Here is a 15,933-nt window from a genome sequence, read left to right as displayed (position 1 = left end):
TAATTCCTGGAGTGGGAGTTTTCTGATGATAAATTCCCTCATCTTTTCTGTATCTGTGAATGTTTTTATTTCTCCTTCATATTTGAAGGATAGCTTTGATGGGTATAGTATTCATGGCTGAAAGTTCCTCTCTTTCAGGACTTTAAATATTAGGGTCCACTCTCTTCTAGCTTGTAGAGTTTCTGCTGAGAAATCTGATGATAATCTAATGGGCCTTCCTTTATATGTTGTATTCTTCTTTTCCCTGGCTGCCTTGAGAATTTTTTCTTTGCTGTTGGTTTGTGTCAATTTCATTATGATATGCCTTGGAGTAGGTTTGTTGGGGTTAAGAAAACTCAAAGTTCTGTTTGCTTCTTGAACTTGAGGCTTTAGTTCTTTCCACAGGCTTGGGAAGTTCTCATCTATTATTTGTTTGAGTATGTTCTCCATTCCATTTTCTCTCTCTTCTCCCTCTGATAGATATACCTATTATTCTTATGTTATTCTTTTTGATGGAGTCAGATAATTCTTGTAGGGCTATCTCATTTTTTTTAATTTTTGAGTCTCTTTCTTCTTCTCTCTGTTGCGCCTCAAGTTGCTTGTCTTCTATTTCACTAATCCTCTCTTCTATCTGACCTGTTCTATTAGCTAAGTTTGTTACTTCATTTTTCAGCTCGTGAATTGAGTTTTTCATCTCTGTTTGATTTGTTTTTATAGTTTCAATTTCCTTGGACATATATTCTTTGTGTTCATTGAGTTGTTTTCTGAGCTCTCTAAATTGCCTTTGTGTGTTTTCTTGTATATCTCGGAGGATTTTTAGGATTTCTATCTTGAATTCTCTGTCATTTAGCTCCAAGGTTTCCAATATATTAAATTTTTTCTCCATAGATTTTTCCTCATCTATCTGTGTTACTTCTCTTTCTTTTGTATCCATGATATTTGATTTTCTCTTCCTTAATGGCATCTGAGGGTGGTTTTGTTGATAGTATTAATGAGATTTAATAAAGAATAAAAAGTTAAAAAAATACAAAAATAAAAAATAAAAAAGTTGTTTTTTTTTAAAAAATTAATAATGAAATAAAGAAAAATAAAATAAAATAAAAATTTTTAAAAAAGAAAATTATTCCCCCCCTCCTTTTTGCCTCTCCTCTCCTCTCCCCTCTTTCTTGAGAAAATCTTGTGGTGAACTGTGAATTATAACAAACAATGTCTGTGATGGAGGGCCTGAATTGGGGAAAAGTAATAAAGGGGCAAAAAAAAGAAAAAAAAGGGGGAGGGTATGGACCCACAAAAAGCAAATAAGGAAAAAATTTGGATCAAGAATAAAATGATTTGCTTTTAGGTGTTGGTTGTCTATGAGTTATGATGAGAGGAATAAGAGGAAAACAGAAAAATGGGGGGACAAATTAAAAAATTACTATTGTGTTTAGTGGAACAAGAACTAGATAAAATGGAGAGCCAGGGATGGGAGCACTGCTAGTGAGTTAAAAAGGTGAAGTAAAACCCCCCCAAAATGCCACAAACATAAGTTTGAGTTCCAGATAAGATAATTTGTTTGTTATTGAGGTTTGAATGTGAGGAGATGTAAAGGAGAAAGGAAGAAACTAATATAGAGGGAGAAAAGAAAGAGAGAGAGAGAAAAAAAGAGGGAACCACTAAAAGAAGAAAAAAGAAAGGAGAGAGAGAGAGAGTTAAGGGTTTTGGAGTGCAACCCTCATAGAGAGAAAGGAAGAGGAGAGAAAAGATAATGGGAGATGTAACACTTATGGTTAGTGTAGTTCAAGGAGAGGAGAGAGTAAGACCGGCAGAGAGTTAATCAGCCAAATTGGAGGAGGAAAAAAAGTATCAAGAATGAAGATAAGAGAAACAAATGAACAAATATAATAAAATGGGATAGGTTATAAAGTTTGCAGATTATTCTTGATTTTGAGAGGTTATCTTCTTGCTTTTTCTTTTCTCTCCCTCTTCCTGGTCGGTGACTCTGTACCCCGGGTTCTGCCCCTTTGGCACGCTCAGGTAGAGGTTTGCAGTTGATAAGTCTCTATGGCAATGTCATGTATTGTGCTTTAGTCTCGTTGGCAGTCGAGGCTCATTAGCATTTATAGGCTCCGACAGTGAGAGAGTCCGTGTTCCTGGAGCCTTTCTCCTAGTCTTTCCTTCCTCAATTAGTAGCCTGATAATCCAGCTATGGGGTTGCTGCTGCCTCTGCCTGGATAGTAAGAGGCTCAAAGAGCTGGCAACTCCCCACTCTATTTCCACTCAGCACAGGGCTCTGGGTAAGGCTCAGTAAGTCAGAGCTGCTAGCATAATCAGGTGGGCTTTCCGCCCACTCAAAGACCTCTGGCTCTGCCACTCTGTCCGGTAACACAGGCGGGCGCCCACTTCCGGGGCACTTGGAGGAAACTCTCGCTCAATATCTGTGCGCGCAGACCAGGATATCCGGCCAACAGTCTCACGCTCTGAGTGAAACCCCCAACCACATGGAAAAGTTGCAGCGTTGGAATTGGCTCTCGCTCCCTCCCCGTGCGCGGCTTTTGCAAGGCGCTGGGGCGGCCTGAGATTCCGCTTTGTCCCACACAAAGGCCCTTGACTCGGCCCCTTTGTGCGATAACACGGGCGCGCACTGCCGAGTCACTCGGAGGAATCTCTCACTCCCTATCTGTGCGCGCAGACCAGGATATGAGGCCCGCCGCGTTTCCCTCTGAGTGAAACCCCCACCAGCACGGAAAATTTCCACCGTTTGAATTAGTTCTCGCTCCCTCCCATGCGCGGCTTTCCCAGGGTGCTGGGGCTGCCCAGAGATTCTGTTTTTGGCCCACAGAAAGGCCTCTTACTCTGCCTCTCTGTGCGGTAACACGGGCACCCATTCCCGGGGCTTAGGAAGAAATCTCTCGCCCACTAACTGTGCACCAACCAGGAGATCGGATAAAATGGCTGCCCCGCTTGTCTTTCTTTGTTTGGGTTTGGCACAAGTGTTAGCTTGTATTACCCGGGTTGCCAGAGGATCAGTTTTTCCTCGGCTTGGATCTCCGTGCCACAGCCTGGTTCAGCCGTTTGTGCCGCGGCCTGGATCTATTCACCCCCTTTGCCCGCCTCAGTTTCTATATTCACAGTTACCAGAGAAAGCCGCCCTGTTTAGGTTAGTGAGGAAGGCAGAGCATTTCTTACTCCCTATTTCCTTCGGGGTTTGGTTATATATTTAGGCAATTTTTCACTCGACCATACCTTCGGGTGTATTGCGAAGCATCTGGAGGCTCCAAGTATAGGTTTTTCTGTTTCTGGTTGAAGATCTTGTTGAGTTTTGGGGGAGATTTATCGATATCGCTTCCTACCCCGCCATTACTCTGATGTCATCTCCGGTCTAACTACTTTTAAGAAAAAAAATTTGTTCTTAGACAACAAATATCTAACAGCCCTTTGCCACTTAGAAAATCTAAAAATAAAGCATCTCAAGCTTCACTTTCATATGACTTGTTCATACTTAGTACTAAGATGAAGATATTAAATAATACATGTATTTAAGATGTAAATAATATGAAATATTTGGATGAGGGTACTAAAATATATCTCTCTGATTTTTAAATACTTTAGAGCTAAAATGTTTTAAAATTTTAATGTAATTTTTGTTTAAGTATCTAGAATTGCACCTGTCAAGTCTTCACATGGTAAAGAACAGATATATCCTAGTCCTCTCTTGATGATATTTTAGAGAATTTAAAAAAATAACTGGAGCATGGCAGGGCATAATGCACGATGAACTGGAAGTAAAAAAACTTCAAGTTCATTTGTTTGCTACCTGTGTAGCCTTGGACAATTCCCTAACTTTTCTTTGTCTGTTTCACCCTTCTAAAATGAAAGGGGTCAAAATATCCCTCAATAGCTTTGATTAAATGGAATGAAAAGAATCAGGGGCCCTGGCCAGTTGGCTCAGCGGTAGAGCGTCGGCCTGGCGTGAGGGGGACCCGGGTTCGATTCCCGGCCAGGGCACATAGGAGAAGCGTCCATTTGCTTCTCCACCCCCCCCTCCTTCCTCTCTGTCTCTCTCTTCCCCTCCCGCAGCCAAGGCTCCATTGGAGCAAAGATGGCCTGGGTGCTGGGGATGGCTCCTTGGCCTCTGCCCCAGGCGCTAGAGTGACTCTGGTTGTGGCAAAGTGACCCCCGGGAGGGGCAGAGCATCGCCCCCTGGTGGGCAGAGCGTCGCCCCTGGTGGGCGGGCCGGGTGGATCCTTGTCGGGCATATGCGGGAGTCTGTCTGACTGTCTCTCCCCATTTCCAGCTTCAGAAAAATAAAAAAAATAAAAAAAATCAGGGGCATTATCCTAAGTTAGACAAAAGGTAACAGAAAAAACAAGGGCACTAAACTAAATTTTCAAGAGAATGCACTGACTATAAATTAAGGAGAAAATAAGTGAAATTGCTAAATAGAAACCTACAAGACACAGTTTTCAGTATTTGGTTCACTGACTACTCCAAAAAGTATTCAAAATGTTATATCTGATGTCAACTAGAATAACACCAGCTGCTGAGAAATTAAATAATAAAGACTGTAAGATGTATGATTATTTCATTGGGAACTAGGGAATTCTTTTAATGTAAACAGAAGTATAGAAGAACTTTACAAAATTCTTTTAAACTTCTCTTCCATTTACAAAGCAAAAATAACTTCCTTCATTATCCCAATGTGCTACCCTTACCATTGCCTGTGCCTGTGATCTGTATTTGGTCCCTATAAGCACAATCACATGTATGAAAGACATAGGAATCACCTTCTAAAAACACTTACCTCTTAGGAAGCAAGCCTAGTACAATATTCACAAGTCAATCAATGTGATTCATCACATAAACAAAATTTAAGAGAAAAACCACGTGATAATTTCAATAGATGCAGAAAAAGCATTTGATTAAATCCAGCACCCATTCATGATCAAAACTCTCAGCAAAGTGAGAATACAGGGAACATACCTCAACATGATAAAGGCCATCTATGACAAACCCACAGCCAATATCATACTTAATGGGAAAAATGAAAAGCAATCCCCTTAAGATCAGGAAGAAGGCAGTGGTGCCCCCTTTCACCACTCTTATTCAACATAGTCCTGGAAGTCCTAGCCATAGCTATCTGACAAGAAGAAGAAAAAAAAAAGGCATTCAGGTTGGAAAAGATGAAGTAAAGCTATCATTATTTGCAGATGACATGATATTGTATATAGAAAACCCTAAAGTCTCAGTCAAAAAACTACTGGACCTGATAAATGAATTCAGCAAAGTGGCAGGATATAAAATTAATACTCAGAAATCAGAGACATTTTTATACACCAACAATGAACAGTCAGAAAGAGAAATTAAGGAAACAATCCCCTTCAATGTTACAACCAATAAAATAAAGTACCTAGAAGTATATTTAACCAAGGAGAATAAAGTCTTGTACTTGGAAAATTATAAAGCATTGATAAAAGAAATCAAGGAAGATACAAACAAGTGGAAGCATATACTGTGCTCATGGTTAGGAAGAATAAACATCATTAAAATGTCTATATTACCCAAAGCAATTTATAAATTCAATGCAATACTAATTAAACTACCAATGACATACTTTAAAGATATAGACCACATAACCAAAAATTTATATGGAAACAAAAGAGAACACAAATAGCCTCAGCAATCTTCAAAAAGAAGAATAAAGGGGGAGGTATCACACTTCCTGATATCAAGCTATACTACAAGGCCATTGTACTCAAAACAGCCTGGTACTGGCATAAGAACAGGCACATAGATCAATGGAACAGAACGGAGAACCCAGAAATAAACCCACAGCTCTATGGACAACTGGTATTTGACAGAGGAGGTCAAGGCATACAATGGAGTAAAGACAGCCTCTTTAATAAATGGTGTTGGGAAAATTGGACAGATACCTGCATAAAAAAGAAACTAGATCACCAACTTACATCATTCACAAAAATAAACTCAAAATGGAAAAAAGACTTAAATGTAAGCCGTGAGACCACAGCATCTTAGAAGAAAACATAGGCAGTAAGCTCTCCGACATCTCTCGCAGCAATACATCTGCTGATTTATCTCCATGGGCAAGTGAAATAAAAGACAGAATAAACAAATGGGACTATATCAAACTAAAAAGCTTTTGCACAGCCAAAGACAATAAGAACAGAATAAAAAAAACAAATTACACAATGGGAGAACATATTTGACAGTATGTTTGATAAGGGGTTAATAACCAAAATTTATAAATCTCAACACCAGAAAGACAAACAATCCAATCAAAAATGGGCAAACGAAATGAATAGACACTTCTCCAAAGAGGACATACAGATGCCAATAGGCATATGAAAAAATGCTCAATATCACTAATCATTAGAGAAATGCAAATTAAAAGCACAATGAGATATCACCTCACACCGGTCAGAATGGCGCTCATCCTCTTATTTAATGTGGTACTAGAGGTTCTAGCCAGAGCAATCAGACAAGACAAAGAAATAAAAGGCATCCATATTGGAAAAGAAGAAGTAAAGGTATCACTTTTTGCAGATGATTTGATCCTATACATCGAAAACCCCAAAGAATCCACAAAAAGACTACTAGAAACAATAAGCCAATACAGTAAGGTCGCAGGATACAAAATTTACATACAGAAGTCAATAGCCTTTCTATATGCCAACAATGAAACAATTGAGAACGAACTCAAAAGAATAATCCCCTTCACGATTGCAACAACAACAAAAAATACTTAGGAATAAACATAACAAAGAATGTAAAGGACTTATATAATGAAAACTATAAACCATTGTTAAGGGAAATCGAAAAAGATATAATTAGATGGAAGAATATACCTTGTTCTTGGCTAGGAAGAATAAATATAATCAAGAAGGCTATATTACCCAAAGCAATATACAAATTTAATGCAATTCCCATCAAACTTCCAATGACATTTTTTAAAGAAATAGAGCAAAAAATCATCAGATTTATATGGAACTATAAAAAACCCCGAATAGCCAAAGCAATCCTAAAGAAAAAGAATGAAGCTGGGGGCATTACAATACCTCACTTCAAACTATATTATAGGGTCACGACAATCAAAACAGCATGGTATTGGCAGAAAAATAGACACTCAGACCAATGGAACAGAATAGAAAGTCCAGAAATAAAACCACATATATATAGTCAAATAATTTTTGATAAAGGGGCCAACAACACACAATGGAGAAAAGAAAGCCTCTTCAATAAATGGTGCTGGGAAAACTGGAAAGCCACATGCAAAAGAATGAAACTGGACTACAGTTTGTCCCCCTGTACAAAAATTAACTCAAAATGGATCAAAGATCTAAACATAAGACCTGAAACAATTAAGTACATAGAAGAAGACATAGGTACTCAACTCATGGACCTGGGTTTTAAAGAGCATTTTATGAATTTGACTCCACAGGCAAGAGAAGTGAAGGCAAAAATTAATGAATGGCACTACATCAGACTAAGAAGTTTTTGCTCAGCAAGAGAAACTGATAGCAAAATAAACAGAAAGCCAACTAAATGGGAAATGATATTTTCAAACAACAGCTCAGATAAGGGCCTAATATCAAAAATATACAAAGAACTCATAAAACTCAACAACAAACAAACAAACAATCCAATAAAAAAATGGGAAGAGGACATGAACAGACACTTCTCCCAGGAAGAAATACAAATGGCCAATGGATATATGAAAAGATGCTCATCTTCTTTAGCTATTAGAGAAATGCAAATCAAAACGGCAATGAGATACCACCTCACACCTGTTCGATTAGCTATTATTAGCAAGACAGGTAATAGCAAATGTTGGAGAGGCTGTGGAGAAAAAAGAACCCTCATACACTGTTGGTGGGAATGTAAAGTAGTACAACCATTATGGAAGAAAGTATGGTGGTTCCTCAAAAAACTGAAAATAGAACTACCTTATGACCCAGCAATCCCTCTACTGGGTATATACCCCAAAAACTGAGAAACATTTATATGTAAAGACACATGCAGCCCCATGTTTATTGCAGCGTTGTTCACAGTGGCCAGGACATGGAAACAACCAAAAAGCCCATCAATAGATGACTGGATAAAGAAGATGTGGCACATATACACTATGGAATACTACTCAGCCATAAGAAATGATGACATCGGAACATTTACAGCAAAATGGTGGGATCTTGATAACATGATACGAAGCGAAATAAGTAAATCAGAAAAAACCAGGAACTGCATTATTCCATACGTAGGTGGGACATAAAAGTGAAACTAAGAGACATTGATAAGAGTGTGGTGGTTACGGGGGGGGGGGGGGGGGATGGGAGAGGGAAAGGGGGAGGGGGAGGGGCACAAAGAAAACAAGATAGAAGGTGACAGAGGACAATCTGACTTTGGGTGATGGGTATGCAACATAATTGAACGACAAGATAACCTGGACTTGTTATCTTTGAATATATGTATCCTGATTTATTGATGTCACCCCATTAAAAAAATAAAATTATTATAAAAAAAAAAAAGAATGGCGCTCATCAACAAAACAACACAGAATAAGTGCTGGCAAGGATGTGGAGAAAAGGGAACCCTCCTGCACTGCTGGTGGGAATGCAGACTGGTGCAGCTTCTGTGGAAAACAGTATGGAGATTCCTCAAAAAATTAAAAATTGAACTGCTTTTTGACCCAGTTATCCCACTTTTAGGAATACACCCCAAGAACACCATAGCACTGTTTTAAAAGGAGAAATGCATCCCCATGTTTATGGCAGCATTGTTCACAATAGCAAAGATCTGGAAACAGCCCAAGTGTCCATCAGAGGATGAGTGGATTAAAACGCTTTGGTACATATATACTATGGAATACTACTCAGCCAAAAGAAATGATGACATCAGAACATTAACAATAACATGGGTGAACCTTGATAACAGTATACGGAATGAAATAAGTAAATCAGAAGAAACTAAGAACTATATGAACCCATACATAGATGGGACATAAAAATGAGACTCAGAGACATGGATAAGAATGTGATGGTAACAGGGGGTGGGGTGGAGGGGTGGGAGGGTGGCAAGGAAGGAGAGAGACATAGTGGGGGGAGAGGAGGGGCACAAAGAAAACCAGATAGAAGGTGAAGGAAGACAATTTGACTTTGGGTGAGGGGTATGCAGCATAATCAAAAGTCAAAATATTCTGGAGATGTATTCTCGGAACATATGTACCCTGATTTATCAATGTCACTGCATTAAAATTAATAAAAATAAGAAAAAAAAATCTCTGCTATTATTATTTGGCACAGTAATTGGCTCTGATTGTAATATTATGAGTCATTTTATTTTGTTATTTACTTATGTATATTTACTTTCCCCCTTAATTAACTTGCATTCATTTATTAAGAACATTTACAATAGAATATATAATTAAGATCAACCTTATTAAAAATAATCATTTTCATATCCAGTAATTCCAATCCAAGAAAATGGACCCATATCATAAATTCTTCAAATAATTGTATACCCAATAATTTTTACTCAATGTCATTTAAGGTAGAATTTAGTATGAAGAAAAGCTCAGAATTAAAGGTATATAGGAAAGGAAAGAAACACTAAAGGTTTTGACATCTGAGTTTTATGTGCTTTTCTCTGAAAAACATGTTTTACAGAAGTTTCTGACCCCAATAAAAAAACCCATGTGTAAATGACACTGTCTCCCTAACACAGAAAGCAGCAGGAGCCACTGCCACTCAAACAACAGTTATTTACTAAAAGCATTTCACATTTACACTATCACTTACTAGGTGCCCCAAACTCTGCTGAGCTTCATGCTTCATCTCATTTAATCTCCCAATAGCCTTCTGAGAGGGATCTGTCAAAGTTCATCTAGAATTTCAGGAGAGATCATGTGTGGACTCACCGAAATGTCTGTCCAGTGTCTGCTGGAGACTGTACCATGGGGAAGAGCATTTATGACGGAGGTCCAATTGGAGTCCCGCCTCCTTGTTTTTGCGGCCCATTGTGGAATGGACCAAGAGTGTCTCCCCCAGTTTACAGAGGCTGAAGTCCAGGGAAAGCAGTGGTGGGTGTGGACAGCCTTTACGGAGCATGGCGGGAGGCTGCAAACAGAGGACCAGAGTGGGAGAAACCAAAGTTATTTTGTTGAAAATTATTTTAGATTTTACCGGTTGCGGTTTTGTGTCGAGAGAATTGTTGGTAGACTGTCTACTTTGGGAAGGGTGAAATGTTTTTTTTCATCTGGAAAAATATGATGGCTGTGGCCACTGGAGCCTCATGGAAAGTGTCAGTCACCCATGGTCCCAGCTCACCTTCCTCGGTGCCCTCCCCATCCCCAAGGGGCAGCTAACTTTCTGGTGCGTTTTCCCAGAAGCGGGATGGTGTTGGGTGGTGAAAGTATACAGAGCAGAGACAAGGTCTTAAGGAAAAGCTGCTGTCCTGATCATCAGTCTCCTGTACGGCACTCCCCGAGCTGGCAGGTGGGGGGTGGCACTTCCCTCCCCTCCACCTCCCCTGGTGTGGACTTGTGCCCACCCACCCTCAACCTCCCCAAGCTGCTACTGCGATTCTAGCTTGATTATAGCCTGGGAGGTCTGTGAGAGGAATGGGAGGGGAGGGCCCAGAGCTTTTTCTACTTACTTGGTTAGTTAAGGTGTGCGCATTCTGATGTCCTGTCCTCTGTACCTTAACACCTCAAGTCCAGTCCTAAGCCCTGCGGGAGCTTGCCTGGTGTGGAGGAGCAAGAGAGCAATTGTAATCTTCCATTCTCCCAGAGTAGGGCAATACTCATGAACAGTGTTCAGTTTGTGTTCTGTAGGTGTTTTGGAAACAAGGTTGAAAAGTTGGAATGGGAGAGGGGGTTAGGTTGTAGAGTTCAGAGATATGGTACTGTGTGTAAATTTTCTAAAGGTCTGGCATGAGAAAGGTGGGTAATCTTACCATTCAGCAGGGAGGTTGATCCAGAATTGAAAGGGAATTCACCAGGTCCCATTGCAAGGGCAGTGGAGGAGTTTGTGGGAGAGCAGGGTCCACTGACTTGAGCGAGTCTATACTTGAGCAAGTCTATATGGTTGGGTGCGATTCCCTGAGTAGGTGGCTGCTCCCCACACTCCATGGCCAGTGAACAACCTGGTCACAACCGTGAAAAAAAAATGCAGTCCACCTGTGGTGTCGGGAAATGTTATTCAGGTTACCTGTCCTTTTCCGTGTGCCCCAGGTGTGCGGAGTGTTGGAGTGTTATTGAGTTTGTGAGGGAGAGACTTAGTAGTGTTAATCCAAGGGACACAAAGACAGTGTTCATCTTTTCTATGACTGAATACAGAGGGAAGAATGGGTTCAGCATGTTGAAAGGAAGGGTGCCCTCCAGGCTGGGCCCTTGAGGAGAAGAGGAGTCCCGCAATGGGTGGTCTGAGAACAAAGCACTGAGGTGACCTGCAAACCTGTCCTGAGAGGGCTGGAATGTAGGGTTGCAGTGACCCAGCATGTAGAAGCTTTCCAAATTCCAGGGAAAGTGGTTGTAAGGCCAGTATTCATGGCCACCATCACAGCCGCCTGGTCAGTGCAGGTTTGCATTAGATTAGGACAGTCAGTAATGAAACAACGGAGTCAAGAAGTGGTGGCTATTACATTTAATCCTAGCTTGCACCTGATGGGCAAGTAAAAACACACATTAGGCTGCAAAGCACACTTATTTAGTGCTCACAAAGCTACTAAGTTATCCAATTTTCCTAGAATCAAAGGTTTCTAGCTCACTAGCCTCATTCATCTCTGTTCCTCATCTCCTTCTCTCTGCACAATCTCTGCACAAACTGGTTTCTCCTTCAACACTCCACCATCTTGGCTGTTTCTCTTGGCCTCGTCCATGTGGCCTTACTCTGTTCTCTTCTCTAATGCTATTCTCAAAAACTGAGAGATAGCAAGCTTCCAGTTTGCCCCACTTTTTAGTGTAGAAACCAAACCTTTAGTCCAATATACAAACAAGGAAGTCTCTGATACAAAGTCATTCATCTGAGGCATAATGGGATTCCTCCTGAGAGTGCATCAACCCACATCAAAAAGGGTGGGGAAGGCTTAGTCCCAAAACCAAGCCCCAAGCTACAAGGATTCTGCCTGCGCACAGCCCACCCCCAACACACATTAATATAATCACCCACATCCAAAGCAAGAAGGGCAACCAATACCATCACCTAGTCAATGGGCTTCCACCTGGGCAGCGTCATCTTTAACAAAGTGAGCATAATATATTTTATCTTCCCAACAATCCCCCCCTATGCTGAATTTACTACCCACAATCTATACCACTGGCATTCCTGTGCAAGAAAATTGGGCACATTATACAAATTACAACATGACAAATCATACAGTTTCAACAATTACAAAGGTACATTTCACCAGTCTCTGAGCACCTTGCCGAAAGTGCAAAATGTCGTTGGCCTTCTTTCTAGCCATGGGAAAAGCTTCCAGGGGCAGAAGAGTGCTTCCTGAAAAGCCTCCCCCCACCCCCATCAGGGTATTTTACATTGTCCAAAATCCAGAAGTCCATCCACAAAGGAGCCAGTGCCCACTCTGGTGGTAGTCCAGGAAATTAGTGCACGCACAGGAGGTCTCACCCACCCCCTCATCCCTGCCATCCTGGCAGGTCTTACACTGTCCCAAAGAGGAGCATGTGGCAACAGCAGTCAGCATTTCCATCTGTGCTCTGGAGAGCATGATGGCATTCACTCCTATGTCCCAAAATCGCAGACTTACCAGGAGCGTAGTAAGAATTTCTTGCTGCTGGGCTCTCACCTTCTGGAGACTGCAGATCGCAACTCCAGCCCGATTCTACTCATCCTCCAAAGAGGAACTGAAAACACCAGCTCCTGCTGCCAGGCTTGAGCCCTGAGCCACCACTGCCTTCTACTCAGCAGACCTTGCAGCCCCGGCTGTGGCCTCAGCCCTGGCCTCCTGCCACTGCTGGCTCTCCACAATGTCCAGGGCAAGCTGCAACTGAGAAACCTGTGATTCCTTCTCCAGCGTCTGATCCATTTCCAGTCAAATCTTGCAAACCTGGTCGGCCTCCTCCTCCAGCACTTCCTCCAGCTCCAGGGTCAGCATCTGTTTTTCCCACATTTCCTCCAGCTTCTTCCACTGCTCAGTTTGCATGTCTCAGGTAACCTCTTTCACAGAGCTCTTGGTTTCCTCACACATGGCTGTAAAGTCAGCCAGCCTATGGTCCCCAAAAGGACAACCTTGGGGAACTGTAACAGCAGCCAGCTCTCTACTCCACCTCTCAAAGGTGGTGGTGGCTCCATACTCATCTCTATTGAATACTGCCACAGACTATGCCAAATGTAAGGCCAGTATTCATGGCCACCATCACAGCCGCCTGGCCAATACAGATTCGCATTAGATTTGGACAGTCGGTAATGAAACAACAAAGCCAAGAACTTGTGGGCCATTACCTTTAATCTTAGCTTGCACCCAGCAGGCAAGTAAAAACACACACTGGGCTCCAAAACACACTCATTTGAGTTTCCTAGAATCAAAGGTTTCTAGCTCACTAGCCTCATTCACCTCTGTTCCCCATCTCCTTCTCTCTGCACAAACTCTGCACAAACTGGCTTCTCCTTCAACACTCCACCATCTTGGCTGCTTCTCCTGGCCTCTTCCACGTGGCCTTTCTCTGTTCTCTTTTCTAATGCTATTCTCAGGAACCGAGAGAGAGCAAGCTTCCAGTCTGCCCCACATTATATGTAGAAACCAAAACCTTTAATCCAATATACAAACAAGGAAGTCTCTGATACAAAGTCACTCATATGAGTCATAATGGGAATCCTCATAAGAGTGCACCACCCCACATCATAAAGGGTGGAGAAGGCTTAGTCCCAGAACCAAGCCCCAGGCTACAAGGATCCTGCCTGCCCACAGCCCATCCTGAACAAAAATTAATATAATCACACCAATCCCAAGCAAGAAGGGCAACCAATACCATCACCTGGTCAATGGGCTTCCACATGGGCAGCTCCATCTTTTACAAAGTGAGCATAATATATTTTATCTGCCCAACAGCAGTTATAGTCATGTCTACTGAGCTGGGTTCTTGTAAGAAGGAGGAGGACAAAGCAGCCCATGGGGAAGCTGAGGTCATTCAAGCAGGGGGCTGGGGTGTATCAGTATCAAGAAAGGGAGAGTGTTATTAAGGTCATGGAGAAGTGAAGGGGCCATTGGGTTAATAGTTTAAATTTTATATTTTCATAGCATTCTGTTCTCTTTTCATATATGCACTATTACCTCTTATCTAAAGGATTCATGAGATTTTTAAAAGGCATTTTTGTCTTCCTATGTAATTTTGTCCATTTCCCCCCTTCTTTTCCAAGTGAGAGCGGGGGAGATAGAATGACAGCCCCCTACATGCGCCCTGACAAGGATCTACTCAGCAACCCCCATCTGGGGCTGATGCTCTGCCCATCTGAGGTCATGTTCACAACTGAGCTATTTCTTAGCACCTGAGGTAGAAGCTCCACAGAGCCATCCTTAGTGCCTGGGTCCGGTGTAACTGAACCAATTGAGTCATGGCTTCTGGAGGAGAAAAGAAAGAGAGAGAGAAGGGGGAGAGGGAGGTATGGAGAAGCAGACAGTCACTTCTCCCGTGTGACCTGACCAGGAATCAAACCTAGAACTTCTACACACCAGGTCAGTGCTCTACCACTGATCCAACTGGCCTGGGCCTATCATTCTATTTATTTATTATCAGCCTTTTACAGTATTTGCTTGGAAAAAAATTAGGTTTTGCTAATGTGCTGGTCTAGAGAGCTGGCAGCAATCTTAGTCTAGCACGTGCCTCCCCTCAATCCACTTCCGCTTCCACAAGGTGGAGACACACACAATACACAAGTACAGAGCTAGTAGGCTCCTTTGAACAATAAAAAGTACAGGTGCATTTGAGGTTAACTGCAAGTTTGTCAGATAAGATAAAGATACAACCCAATGCATTAGGCCCCTATGAATTCTAACATAAAGATTTAAAGATATAGTGACAGATTCTTGTTTAGGGATCCTCCCTGTAACTCATACCTGTGGGTGATGACCTTGTTCTGAGACCACTGCATCAGGTAAAAAATAAAGAAAGTTGAGGTAATATGGGGAAGAATTTTAGAGTAATAGCATATTCCCCCACCCTGTTCAGCACATTCCACATAAAAATGGAAGAGTCTACCCAGTAGGTAAACTCTATAAGCCCCTTCTTGTCAAATGTGAGTACACACTCATGAAGTTGTGTGAGCTAGACCCTCATGCCTAATCATTACCAGTTCCAATTATCTAATCAAATTATTTTTCAGGATGAACACCTTTGTGAAGCATATCGGGTGTAAACCCCCATAGACCCAGATGCTACCGAAAACAGCATGGCTATTAATTTGGCTTTTGTGACTCAGTCAGCCCCAGATATTAAAAAAAAACTTCAAAAGTTAGAAAGGGTTTGAGGGCATAAGTAAGTCCCAGTTAATTTCAATAGCTCAGAAAGTTTTTCATAATAGGGAGACAGTTAAGGTAAAACAGGATAAAAGAATAGCTAAAGTAGTAGTAGCAATGCTCCAAAAGATAAACTCTTTTAAGGATAAGAAGCCCTTAGGGGAGGAAGGAAGTGAGTTGAGGGGAACTAGGACTCTATTAGGAAGAAATCAATGTACATATTACATGAAAGAGAAAAATTGGAAAATTAAATGTCCCATATTGTGAGTAGTCAAGGGAAGTTCTAAAATCCTGAATCTCAAGGACTGACAGGGCTGAGGCTCTTTTTCATTGAACCCAAGAGCATATGGTAACAGTAGAAATAGGAGGAAAAACTGTAGATTTTCTAATAGACACTGGAGCAACACATTCAGTTTTAACTGAGCTCCTGGGACCCATCACCACCCACAGGGTGGCCTCCAATACAAGGGACCACTGGAAAAACTGCACACT

At 41.5% G+C, this 15,933-nt stretch overlaps 1 pseudogene; it reads right to left on the bottom strand.

The window, feature by feature from the left end:
- The window catches only part of LOC136393954 (cAMP and cAMP-inhibited cGMP 3',5'-cyclic phosphodiesterase 10A-like), an 85,376-nt pseudogene extending 72,245 nt beyond the window's left edge, over positions 1–13,131 (bottom strand).
- Between the last annotated feature and the right edge of the window lie 2,802 nt (positions 13,132–15,933).

This window comes from Saccopteryx leptura, chromosome 2, assembly GCF_036850995.1.
Source record: "Saccopteryx leptura isolate mSacLep1 chromosome 2, mSacLep1_pri_phased_curated, whole genome shotgun sequence".
NCBI classification, from domain to species: Eukaryota; Metazoa; Chordata; class Mammalia; order Chiroptera; family Emballonuridae; genus Saccopteryx; species Saccopteryx leptura.
The sequence above is the reverse complement of the archived record's forward strand: the minus strand, read 5'-3'. Positions and strand labels throughout refer to the sequence as shown.